Source organism: Apium graveolens, chromosome 1, assembly GCF_009905375.1.
Source record: "Apium graveolens cultivar Ventura chromosome 1, ASM990537v1, whole genome shotgun sequence".
NCBI classification, from domain to species: Eukaryota; Viridiplantae; Streptophyta; class Magnoliopsida; order Apiales; family Apiaceae; genus Apium; species Apium graveolens.
Window position 1 is genome coordinate 29,186,953 of NC_133647.1, and position 12,472 is coordinate 29,199,424.

Consider the following 12,472-nt stretch of genomic DNA (forward strand, 5'->3'; position numbering starts at 1 on the left):
GGAGCGAATCATTCGTCTCGCTGTTCTTTTTGTTGAGAGTAGGAAGAAGAAATAATGTAGCTTAGGACAATCTTGTACTTTTGAGCTTGTAATTTAAATTTCATGAAATGTATTTGCTCAATATATTAATGAAATTTTATATTTATGCAAGATTTTGTCTCTGAGTCGTTTGATATTCTGATAACATTTTAAATCCTGATACTAACCATATTCTGATGACCTTTTTAGCTCTGATACAAATCAAGTTCTGATTCTGACGTGGAAGTATTTGTTTACTTGGTTCATTAATGGGCATTCTCTCATTGGTCATATTTTTACAGAATATTGGTCACGCAGTAAAAATAAAAAAAAATTATTAAGTGGGAACAGTTTTAAATTTTAAAATAAAACTGAACTACCTTGATTAATGGGATTACTTGGTAAGTGGACCGGTTTTTCCTTGAAAAACTGCATGTGATAAGTAATGATTACTGAATACCCGTGCCCATTAATTATCTTTTACTACTACATGTCTGACAGGTGTCTCAACGGTTACTTTTTCTACCGTGTATAAGTAAAAGAGAGAAAAGATTGTAATATCTTTTATTTACTTTCATATTTTATCTCTCTCTTTTTACTTTTATTCTCTCTCATCTACTAACAATTTTTAATACAGACATTTTCTCAAACACCTTTCAGGCAATTTTCTTTCTCACGAATTCTCATGGCACCCAAGGACATAATTTTTGATGGAGCTACGTTTGTTCCTAATAACTTTTTTTCTATTCTTAGCAAGTCAGAAGCACCCTCTGAACTTCACTTCATTCAGGACTTTCTTGCTAGTTCTGATATTGGGTATGCTCTGACTGAACCCGAAGCAGTTTCTGGTACTCAAGTACTGGAGTTTTGGAGAAGCGGTGTGTATGATGATGGTGGTCCTCAAGGGTCCCCAAGTATTATTTTTACATCGGGGGAGGATGAGTATATTGTGACATTGTCTACGGTTCGCCAAGCACTGCAGCTACCTGAGAACTGTGTTTATTCTACTGTTGACGAGCCAGTTCTTCAAAACATGATGGCCAGTCTGGGTTATGAAAGGACATTGGCAAAGCTGGGCCAGTTGAAGAGATCTTTCATAAGGAGGGAATGGAGTTTCTTCTTTGATTGCATAACTAAAGATTTTGCAAACAAATGTTCCAATTTTGATGCAATTCCCATATTCAGCCAACAAATCGGGTATGCTCTTATAAATTGAACTGATTTTGACTATGCAAGTGCTATTTTAGGTTTTATTGGGGACAGAATGCATGAAGATAGATTTACTGTTTATTTTTCTAGATTCTGTCAGCTTATTTATAGTTTCTGTTGTGATAATAAGCCCCAAGGTTATGGTGAATTAATTTCATCATTCAGAATAGCTAAAAGAGCTTTTACTGACTTATTATCTACTGATAATAAGAAGGTTGTGTTAAGACCCCTTTTAATTCCTTTATATGTCAAACAAGCCTTAATAACCTATGATCCTGTTAAATACACTGCATTATATCCTAATGTTCAACCATCTGAACCTCATCCATCAGCACCTACCACCTCTATTCAACCATCACAAACTTCTCAACCTCAACCTTCAGAACCTACAGTGCAGCCTTCATCTTCAAAACCTAGGAGGACTATGAAATTACCTCAGACACAACAGAAGAGAAGGAGATTCATTCTGCGAGATGAATCAGATGCTGAGGAACAGGTTCCTGTATCAGAACCTGTTGTTCAAGAAGCTGAGAAGGTTTCTTCTCAGAAGGATGTTGATATTGGGAGTTCTAGGCCTCTAAAAAGGCTTAGAAAGCATAATTCTGATGATATAACTCCTAAAGTCACCTTAAAAGCTAAAAGATTCAAAATATTGGCAAAAAGGCCTGAAGATTCTGGTAAAGGAATGGAAGCAGCAGCTAAGGAAGGAGATCAGGAATCTCTGATCTCACAAGACCCTGTTGAAGCTCACAATTCTCCTAGTGCTGATTCAGACCCTCATGCTACTCATCACTCACCACTACATGAGCCAGAATCTACTAACATTCCTATACCTCCAGTATCTCCAGTAAATGCTGATACTCTGGGGCCAAGTGATGAAATTGACATTCATAACTTGGAAGTGCCTCAGGTTTTGTATCTAGAAGCTCCACCAACTCAAGTCACTCCAACAACAACACCAATTCCTGATGCTGATTTTAATCCAGAATTGCCTACAACACCTTCTCTACATCTAGATACTGAAGATCAGATTTTAGGTGAGCATCAGAATATGGATGTTGATCAGAACTTAGTTAGAGATCAGCCCTTAGAGGATGATGTTGAAGCCTCCATAGCTTCTCATACTGTTCTTTTATCAGAAGATACTGAAGCTGTTGACTCTGTAAGTTCTGATGCTGCAAATGTTGATGCTACTGGAAATGCTACTACAAATTTAGATGTTGATGCAGCTGGTCCTTCTGGACATGCACGTCTATAAGCTTCTTCAAAAGCTGAGATAGTCAAAAAGTTTGTTACAGGGGAAGCACCAGTACCTTGGAGTGAAACTCCTAGAGGACAGGAGTGGACTAAGGAGTGGAACACAATTACCTTTGTTCCAACTAAAAGAATTCTTGCTGAGCACTTGGAAAAAGCTGATGAGATGCTAGTTAATGATGATTTCAAGACACAGCTGAGAGTTACTGCATTGAGTACTAGACACCTTCAAAGTCAACACTCAACAACTCATGCCGAGGTGCATAAAATTCAAGAAGCTTTACTCAAGCAAGAAATAACTATGAAACTTGAAAAGAAAAACTTTTTCAAACCTTCCTTTGATAGAATTGCCAACATTGAGAAGACTCAAGAGAAGCAACAGGCTCAGATTGCTGATATTATTAAGAATCAAGCGACTCAGCAATCTTAACTCAATGAAATCCAATCCTCAGTGGAATTGCTTGTCTCTCTTCTTTTACCCGCTGATGCCAAAAAGGGGGAGAAAGTAATTAAGTCCAAATTCAAACCTGATAAGACACTGAAGAAAAAGGATGAAGGTAATGACCCAGGAAACTCTGGAATGGGTGAAGGTCGTGGTCAAGGTGGAGGTCTCTCATCAAGTAGAGCTGGAACTACAAGGCATAGAACAAGTTCTGATACCGGGAGAAGAATAACTTCTTATACTGGTAAAAGGATAAGTTCTGATGAATTTTTGGAACTTGATGAAGAAATTTCAAGACAGTTATTTCTGAAAGAAAATCCAGGAATGGACTTTGAGAGTCTAATGGAAGAGGAAGCTAGACTTAAGTTAGAAAAGGTCAACTCCAAATCTGAAGCTTTTATTGTTAAAAAGAAACTTCCTACGGCTAAAGGCATTGTGATAAAAGAAAGGACAAATCCTATGGCAACCAAGGCCAAATCACAATTGCAGATAGATCCAAGGTCCAAGGGCAAAGAAAAAGTTGGTGAACCTGTAAAGGTTTATGTGCCTCCTATGGATGAAGAAATTTCTGATGAAGATGTTGATCTTACTCTGACTTCAAGGAAGATTTCTAAGACAACCTCTTACATGGCTCAAGTTGTTCAGAGTCAAGATATAGTTAGTTCTGATATAACAATGAAGCAAGCAACCTCTGACATAGCTCAAGTTAGCTTGATATCAAAAGAAAAGTCAAAGGAAACATCTGACATTGCTCATGTTAAATCCTCAAAGTTACTCCTACCAGGATTCACTAAAGTCAAACAGACTCAACCTTTGAAGACTGCAGCAAGTGGTTTTGAAGCAAGAGTGGTTACTGGAAAGGAAGCAAGAGATAAATTTGGATTGGGTAGTGCTGATGAAAGAAGAGTGCAAAACACAACCAATGATCCAACTTTCTTAAGTGAACCAGGTATTGGAGCAACTCCTGAAAGATTGAATCAACTAGAATCTGTACATATGGTCTACCATACCTTCTTGAAAGAACACATCTTGTTATATTTCATGACAGATGGAAGGGTTTACCATATAAGGGAAAATGCTATACCACTGAAGTATTTTGAAGAATTAGAACATGTTTTATTCTTACTTCAAGTGAAGGACAGAATAACAGAAAGTGCTGCAAATTATTTGAAGACTCAAATTCAGAGACATAAAAGGCTTTATTCTGTAAAATCTGACAGCACATATTGTCCCAAGTACAGAGATCACAAGGGTGATATTGTTGATATGAAGCCCAATACTGCAAAGATCAGAACATATCTTGGTATTAAGGGACTTGAATTCAATCTAGAGTCTGACAAAGCCTATGTCATAAGACTAGATCAGGAGTTGAGAAAAGCAAAAATTAATGATCTCAGATATGCTATCTTCCAAACTGGTGAAGATACTGCAGAACTCAAAGATGCTAAAAGGAGGATGATTGATGAACTCTGATATGCTGAGAGATGTTTGTTAAAGAACTATCTCAGAACAACTCTTGACATCGAAGAGATCAGAAAGTGAAGCCAAGTCAAGATCTACAACTGCTCAAATTATGATGTGTATACAGACTGAAGTTGTTATCAGAATTTAAAGTTGGTAAAGCTTTAAGGACTGTAAGTTGTAGTTATCTAGTTAAATTCTCATGCATTTGTACTTAATATTTTTGACATCATCAAATATCTGTTAAACTTGTATATTAGGCTAAATTACAAGTTGGGGGAGATTGTTAGATATATTTGATAATGTCATGTCTAATATGATTTGTGTTTAGTTTTCAGATCTTACTTAAACAGGACAAATCGGTACTTAACTGAAATCAGCACTTATACTGAAGTCAGAACTTAAGTTATCAGTACTTAAGGTTCAGGAGATATTTATCAGGAGATAATATCAGGACTTAAAGGAAACTTTCAGATAAGGAAGGCGACTGATTGAAAGGAAAGAAGATCAAGACAAATGCAAGAAGAGATATGTATGAAGAAGGAATTCTGTGAAGAATGGAATACTTGGAAGAAAAGATAACTGATTGATATATTTTAGGAAGCAGAATTGTATTCTATGTCAATTAGCAATTATCTTGTAACTGTGTAGTATATAAACACAGACATAGGGTTTACACTATAAGTGTTATCATCATCGAGAATATTATTCATTGTAACCCTAGCAGCTCTCGTGATATTTGTTCATCACTGAGAGAGGACAGTTCTACGTTATAACAGAGTTTAATAAAGTTTGTTTTCTGTTACTTGTGTTATTTGAATTCGATTTGATTGTGCTATACACTGTATTCAACCCCCTTCTATAGTGTGTGTGACCTAACACCTTTGTCATTAAAGCCCAATCCATATAAATAATGTAAACACAGGTCCAATTCAAATAAGCCCAATTAAAGAAAGAATAAAATAAAACTAAAATTAAAATCCCTAAATCTAAATCCAATCCACGAGATCAGACTTCCAATCCCTAAATCTAAATCCCTAAATCCCTACTCTTACAACATTACTCTTACGACACAACAATCCTCAATTGACAAATACAATCCGACGAGACTCGAGAGGCTTATAGACAGAGAGCTAAAGATCAATATCCCTAAATCTTATCTTTAATTAGGTATGAATCCTAATTATAAACTGTTTTATTAAGTTTTAGGGTTTTAGCTTTTAGTCTGAGAGTTGAAGTTATTTGGATTTTAAAATTTAAAATTAACACACTTTGATTGTTGATGTTGGGTTGTACTCGTATACTTATTTTATTTGTTGGGTCTCTTGTTTTTATTATTGTTTTATTTTTTTGCTTAAGTTTCTTATGGTTTTCTTGTATATAACATTTTTTCGTTCTTGATCTCGTGACTTATAATTGTGCTAATTTGATTTATATATTTATACAATCTAAATTCATGAATTTATAATTAGAAGCAAAAGAATTTGGAAAACAGGTTATATATTATTTATTCTAATAAAAAGTGCACTCTCTTGGAATCACATTAACTATAGTTACTGCCTACAAGTTTTCTAATCCAATGGTGTGTTTTAAAGATAAATGTCTGAAACTGCTTTGAAGTTTCAAAAGATTAAGCTTCTAACAAATGTATGTTTATCAGCATAACCAAATTGACCCATTACTTGATTCTTATAATTTGTGCAGGTTTGCAGATTTTAAAGAATGTTTGAATGTGCATGATTTGCTCTCTTATGGATGTGAAATGCTCATGGAGACATGGACCGTGGCTTTTACTTCTAACTTCTAGCTCTAAGCTTATTTAATTTGATTAAGAATCGAGAGTCGAGAAATTTAGTTTTCAATTTTTATTTTGGGTTTTGTAATGACTAATGAGTTATCAGTCCTGACTCCTGATGATGGATAAAATTAATTTATCATGCACATGTGTACTTATTCCAGATGCAGACTTACAATTTAAGTGTTAAATCCGTCGAACCTAGCTATTCGTTAAGCTCTCTTGAGTTCGTTCGAGTTCGAGCTCAATAAGCTCAGTTCGACAGCGTACCGAACTCGAGTTCGACCCAATTATTTGGTCCGTTAAGCTTAATGAACGAACTGTTGTCGACTCGTGTTTGGCTAGTGTTCGCTCGAGTTCAACTCGAGCTCGCCTCGAGTTCGTGAAGCTCGAGTTCGTTCGAGATAAAGTGTAAATTCAGCATACTTTATAGATCATACATATATAACAATTTAGCACCTAATTGTAAATAGTTAACAATTTAGCACCTAAATTGTAAATCTGCAGCTGGAATAAGTACACATGTGCATGATAAATTAATTTTATCCATCATCCGGAGTCAGGACTGATAACTCATTAGTCATTACAAAACCCAAAATAAAAATTGAAAAATAAATGTCTCGACTCTCGATTCTTAATCAAATTAAATATGCTTAGAGCTAGAAGTCAGAAGTTAAAGCCACGGTCCATGTCTCCCTGAGCGTCCTACATCCAGAAGAGAGCAAATCATGCACATTCAGACATTCTTTAAAATCTGCAAACCTGCACAAATTATAAAAATCAAGTAATGGGTCAATCTGGTTATGCTGATAAACATACATTTGTTAGAAGCTTAATCTTTTGAAACTTCAAAGCAGTTTCAGACATTTATCTTTAAAACACACCATTGGATTAGAAAACTTTTAGGCAGTAGTTATAGTTAATGTGATTCCAAGAGAGTACACTCTTTATTCGCATTAATAATACATAACTTGTTTTCCAAATTCTTTTGCTTCCAGTTATAAATTCATGAATGTAGATTGTATAAACATATATAAATCAAATTAGCACAATTATAAGACATAAAATCAAGAACGAAAAAATGTTATATACAAGAAAACCATAAGAAATTGAAGCAAAAAAATTTAAAAATAAAAACAAGAGACCCACCAAATAAAATAAGTATACAAGTACAACCTAACATCAACAATCAAAGTGTGTTAATTTAAAATTTTAAAATCCAAAGAACTTCAACTCTCGGCCTAAAAGCTAAAACCCTAAAACATAATTAAACAGTTTGTAATTAGGATTCATGCCTAAATAAAGATAAGATTTAGGGATATTGATCTTCAGCTCTCAGTCTCTAAGCCTCTCAAGTCTCGTCGAATTGTATTTATCGTATTTGGGGATTGTAGTGTCATAAGAGTAGTGTCATAAGAGTAGGGATTTAGGGATTTAGATTTTGGGATTGGAAGTCTGATCTCGTGGATTGGATTTAAATTTAAGGATTTTAATTTTAGTTTTATTTTATTCTTTCTTTGATTGGGCTTATTTGGACCGGACCAGTGTTTACATTATTTATATGGATTGGGCTTCAATGACAAAGGCCCAAAAATTATATTTTATATAAATTTTTAATGAGCTGTTCATTTTTGTTCGGGTTCGAGTTCGGTTCGGTTAGGTTCACGATCAACTCGTATTCGGTTCGAGAATAAGCGAACTCGAGTTCAGACCAAAATTTTGTTCGTTAACGTTAACGAATAATGTTTGTTTCGATAATTTTTTTTCATATTTGTAGCCCGTATTACTAAACAGCCCTAACCAAATTGCACTCGAGGAATTCAAATTGCATTTTATTATGTTTGTAGCCCGTATTACTAAACATATTTTTGCGCTTAAGTTTTAATTGTGCCAAAAAGGATAGGCCATTTTAAATTTAACGGTCTATTTATTTTCTAATTTGACTAGAAACAACTCCTCTATATACATTTATATTCTTGTCAGATTAGGGCTAAAGTGAAGATTGAGAAGTTATACTGTCAATGGATTGTCATATGAATAATAAAGAAAAAGTAACAATTGCAAATGAACAGGAAGATAGAATCAGCAGATTGCCTGATGACCTACTTCATCGGATCCTCAAGTTTGTAGATACCAAATTGCGTATGCAAATGAGCGTTCTCTCAAAATGGTGGAAGCTTGTTTTGGAATTTTCTCCCTTTTCTTAAGTTCGTATGGGAGGAATGTCGGTACGATGGAAGCTCATGTTCACCTAAATACACAACTAATCTTGCCCGCCATGTTTTGAAACGCCGGAACCACCGGCCCTAGATTTCGCATTTGGAGCTTGTGTTCCTGCCTGATGGTTTTATAAAGTTTGTTGAGTATGCTATTCCTCACAATGTGCAACACTTAAATGTTCTTTTCCGGCAGAAACATAAACCTTACAAGTTATCGAACTTCAAATCTAACTCCATTCAGAAACTCAAAATGTGAATTGAACTCGATGATTCGCTGTTGGAATCAGACTGATGGGATTTACTGGCTTTGACAAGTATACGGTTGAGAGGTTACCTAATTAATCTTCAATTAGACAAGTTACCTGATATTTGTGTTAGTTGATTTCCAGCATTACGGGCATCTCAAACAGTGATCTAAAGATACAAATTTTGGGTAGATTACCCCAAATTCTCTTCCAACACTGTTCCAAATGGTGATCTAAATTTGGATCAGTGAATTGTACTGATCCAAATTTGAATCCACTGTTCACTGATCCAAATTTACTTTAATATAAAATAATGATTTATTACTTTTATAAATTTAGTTTATTAAATTTAAAATTGATTTGTGATTAATTAATGAATGTTAATGATTTTTAGATGTTAATTAATGAAATTAATATATTTTTACCTAATTTTAGTCAATAATTTAATTTTTTTTAAGTGTAGTAAAAGAAATTAATTTTGATTTAATTAATTTATTAGATATAATATAGATATTTATTCATGTTTAAATATAAAATTTAAGAATAAAGAGTTTAATATGATATTTGCGTATTATAATATGTAAAAGGTAATTTGAATCAAGATATGGACTATGTTGTTGGAGTTCATCAGAAATTTGGATCAGAGTTTGGATCAATTCGTGACTCAAATTTGGATTTTTAGATCAAAATTATTGGACATGGCCTAGGAACTTTAAATCTTGAAGAATGGGATTTATAGTCTTTTTCTTTCTGTCTGCCAGCTTTAACAAGTCTCCGTATGTGGTGGTGCCACTTGCCCCAAACAGTTTGAGATTTCCCATCTCTAAAAAGTCTTGAGTTATGTAATATGGAATTTCCCAAGAATATGTGTGACATATTTTCTGCACTTTCGAGTTTACATAATCTTATATTATATTTATCCGAGGGGTCTATTAAAGATTTTTTCATACACTGTCCTTCACTAATTGATAAGTGGATTTTATATCCAGTTAGAACGTTTCATATCGGCTTAAGCTGATGATTTGACCTCAATTATGTGGTATTTTTAATGCATTTTGTGTTGAGTATGTACAGGGCTTTAGTTGGAGGCAAGAATGGACTTCTATATGCTTTTATGATGATAAAAGATCGGGAATTAAAGTGCGAGCACTTGCGAGAAGATCAGAACGAGAAACAAGAAATCTGCAGAATTTTCCAGAAGCCAAGCCCGCCCGCGCTTGACTTAGGCGCGCCCGCGCCCTATTTACCAGAAGCAGAGTGCACCCGCACTCCATATAGGCGCGCCTGCACTAGGTCAGGCAGGCAAAATCCTGATTTTAGAATGTTTTGGGTATTATGAGCGGCCAAGTCAACCTGGAGCATATAAATAAAGAAAAGGAGACGAATTAAACAACAAGGGATAAGGGGAGAACTCTGGAAAACCAAAAGCACACAATACGGCTAAGAAGAAGAAGATTTGGTTCTAAATCATTCATTTGTATTCTTCTAATTAGGCGATAATTTGGATGCTTGTTTCGGATTTGTTTTTTAAACCTTTATACCTTAATATTCACTTGTAGTATTCAGGACCTTTTTACTAACATGTTTTCATTGGAACCCATGATGACGAGCCATTCGATTATGAACTAATCGTTATCGTGGGATTCCAATGAATTTATTTATGGAGTTTGGTAGTTGACTGCCGTAAAGTTTTCAGTGTGTGATGAATTATTGATTTCCCAGTATGGTTGTGCTTAATCTTCTTGGATGCGTAGCTAACATCTAAGTTGTATTATTAATCTCCATTGAATGCGAAAGTGGATATAGGGGTTTAGAACTTTCCATGCTAGCATAGGTTTATGGATGTTTCAACATGCATAATTTGTAGTGTAGTTTTAACCATCTTACGCTGCCATATGTAATCTCAATGGATAAATTGCTCTTAAACCGTTATGTTTACATATCTTATAGACATATAGGGTTTAAACATAATGGGTGTCTTTCTAGCTTCTATCTGAATTGTGGATGTTAAGCAGTAGGGTACACGTATATTGAAAGATACCGTGTAATAAATTAGTGTTGTCTGATTTGTTATCATAACCATCACATACTATAATTAAAGGCATAAACTCTGAACGAAGTATTTAATTAAGTTAGAATCCCATATTTTATTTCATATAAGTAACTTGATTTTTAATCTCATAGTTAATTCATTCTAGCATAATTACTTTAGATAATCAAACTCAATTTGATACTTGTCTTAGCAGTGAATAATGACCATACATTGTTGCATAAGTACACATTCTGAATTAAACCAATCTATGTGGGAACGAACTAAACTTAATCTTATACTACTTGTGACCACGTACACTTGCGTGTTTTTGTGCGAACAAGTTTTTGGCACCGCTGCCGAGGATCAGTGTTAAATTTAGTTTATGCGCGTGTCATCACTGGTCGTTAAAGTTCACTGACTCAGATTATTTCTCTTACCAATTTTACTTTTCTTGTGTGTTTCAAGTATTCGAGCGAGCGTGTATGCGAACATATTCTCAATCTCGTAAGGACACACTAAAAGAAGTAGAAACAGATGTGATCATTGTAATGGGAGAACCAGCAGCGGAAACGAAAGCATTGAAGGATTATTCTCAATCGAAAATCAATGACATTCATTCTAGAATTGTCAGACCAACCATAACAGCTAATACCTTTGAAATCAATCCTGACACGATTCAAATGGTACATAATTTAGTCCAGTTTGAGGGTGCTCCAACGGAAGATCCCAATATGCACATTAGGGATTTTATCGAGATTTACGACACCTTCAAGTTCTACGGTATTTTGGAAGATGCTGTGAAACTGAGACTTTTCCCATTTTCTCTGAGGGATAAATCTAAGAGTTGGTTGCACTCTCTACCAGCAGGTTCTATTGTGACATGAGAGGATCTTGCTCAGAAATTTCTTACTAAATTCTTCCCTATGGCAAAAACGGCTACAATCAGGAATGCTCTTACTCAATTTATACAGCAGTTGGGAGAATCTTTATATGAAGCTTGGGAGGGCTACAAGGAGATGCTTAGGAAGTGTCTTCATCATGGAATGCCTGATTGGATGGTAATTAATTGCTTCTATAATGGTTTGGGAGCACAGTCAAGACCCATGCTTGATGCAGCATCAGGTGGAGACTTATGGGCTAAGAGCTATGAGGAAGCTTATGAGCTAATTGAAATGATGGCTACTAATGAATATCAAAACCTAACTCAGAGACTACCACAAGGCAAGGTAGCAGGTATTCTGGAGGTGGATACAGCTACAACTATAACAGATCAGCTAAAGGCGTTGACTATGAAAGTGCATTCTCTGGCTAACTATGGAGTTCATCGGATAACAAGTGTTTGTGAGCTTTGTGCAGGTGCACATGCGACGGATCAATGTGTTATATATAGTGAGTCGGCAAAGTTTGTGAACAATTATTTAAAGATCACAACAACCAGTTCCTGCCACTTATCATCCTAACAACCGAAACCATCCTAATTTTAGCTAGAGGAATAATCAGAGTGGTATGCAACATCCACAACAGCCTTATCAACAGTTTGGAGCCAAGCCATTCAACCCTCCTAGTTTTCAACAACAGTATGCACCAAGGCAACAATTTCAGCCACCGGTAATGTAACAACAATCTCATGGAAGTGTCGGTCAATCTGTTAATGAAAAATATGAATTGGAGGAATTGAGGTTAATGTGTAAAAGCCAAGCGGTTTTGATCAAAACTTTGGAGAATCAAATAGGACAAATTGCTAATGTGCTTCTGAATCGACCACAAGGAACTCTTCCTAGTGATACGGAAGCTGTG

At 35.1% G+C, this 12,472-nt stretch overlaps 1 non-coding gene across 1 annotated transcript; it reads right to left on the minus strand.

Moving 5' to 3' along the window:
• Positions 1 to 11,613: 11,613 nt before the first annotated feature.
• Positions 11,614 to 11,720, minus strand: LOC141681036 (small nucleolar RNA R71). Its single transcript, XR_012558484.1, has one exon. It is a non-coding gene; the product is annotated as a small nucleolar RNA R71 (small nucleolar RNA).
• Between the last annotated feature and the right edge of the window lie 752 nt (positions 11,721 to 12,472).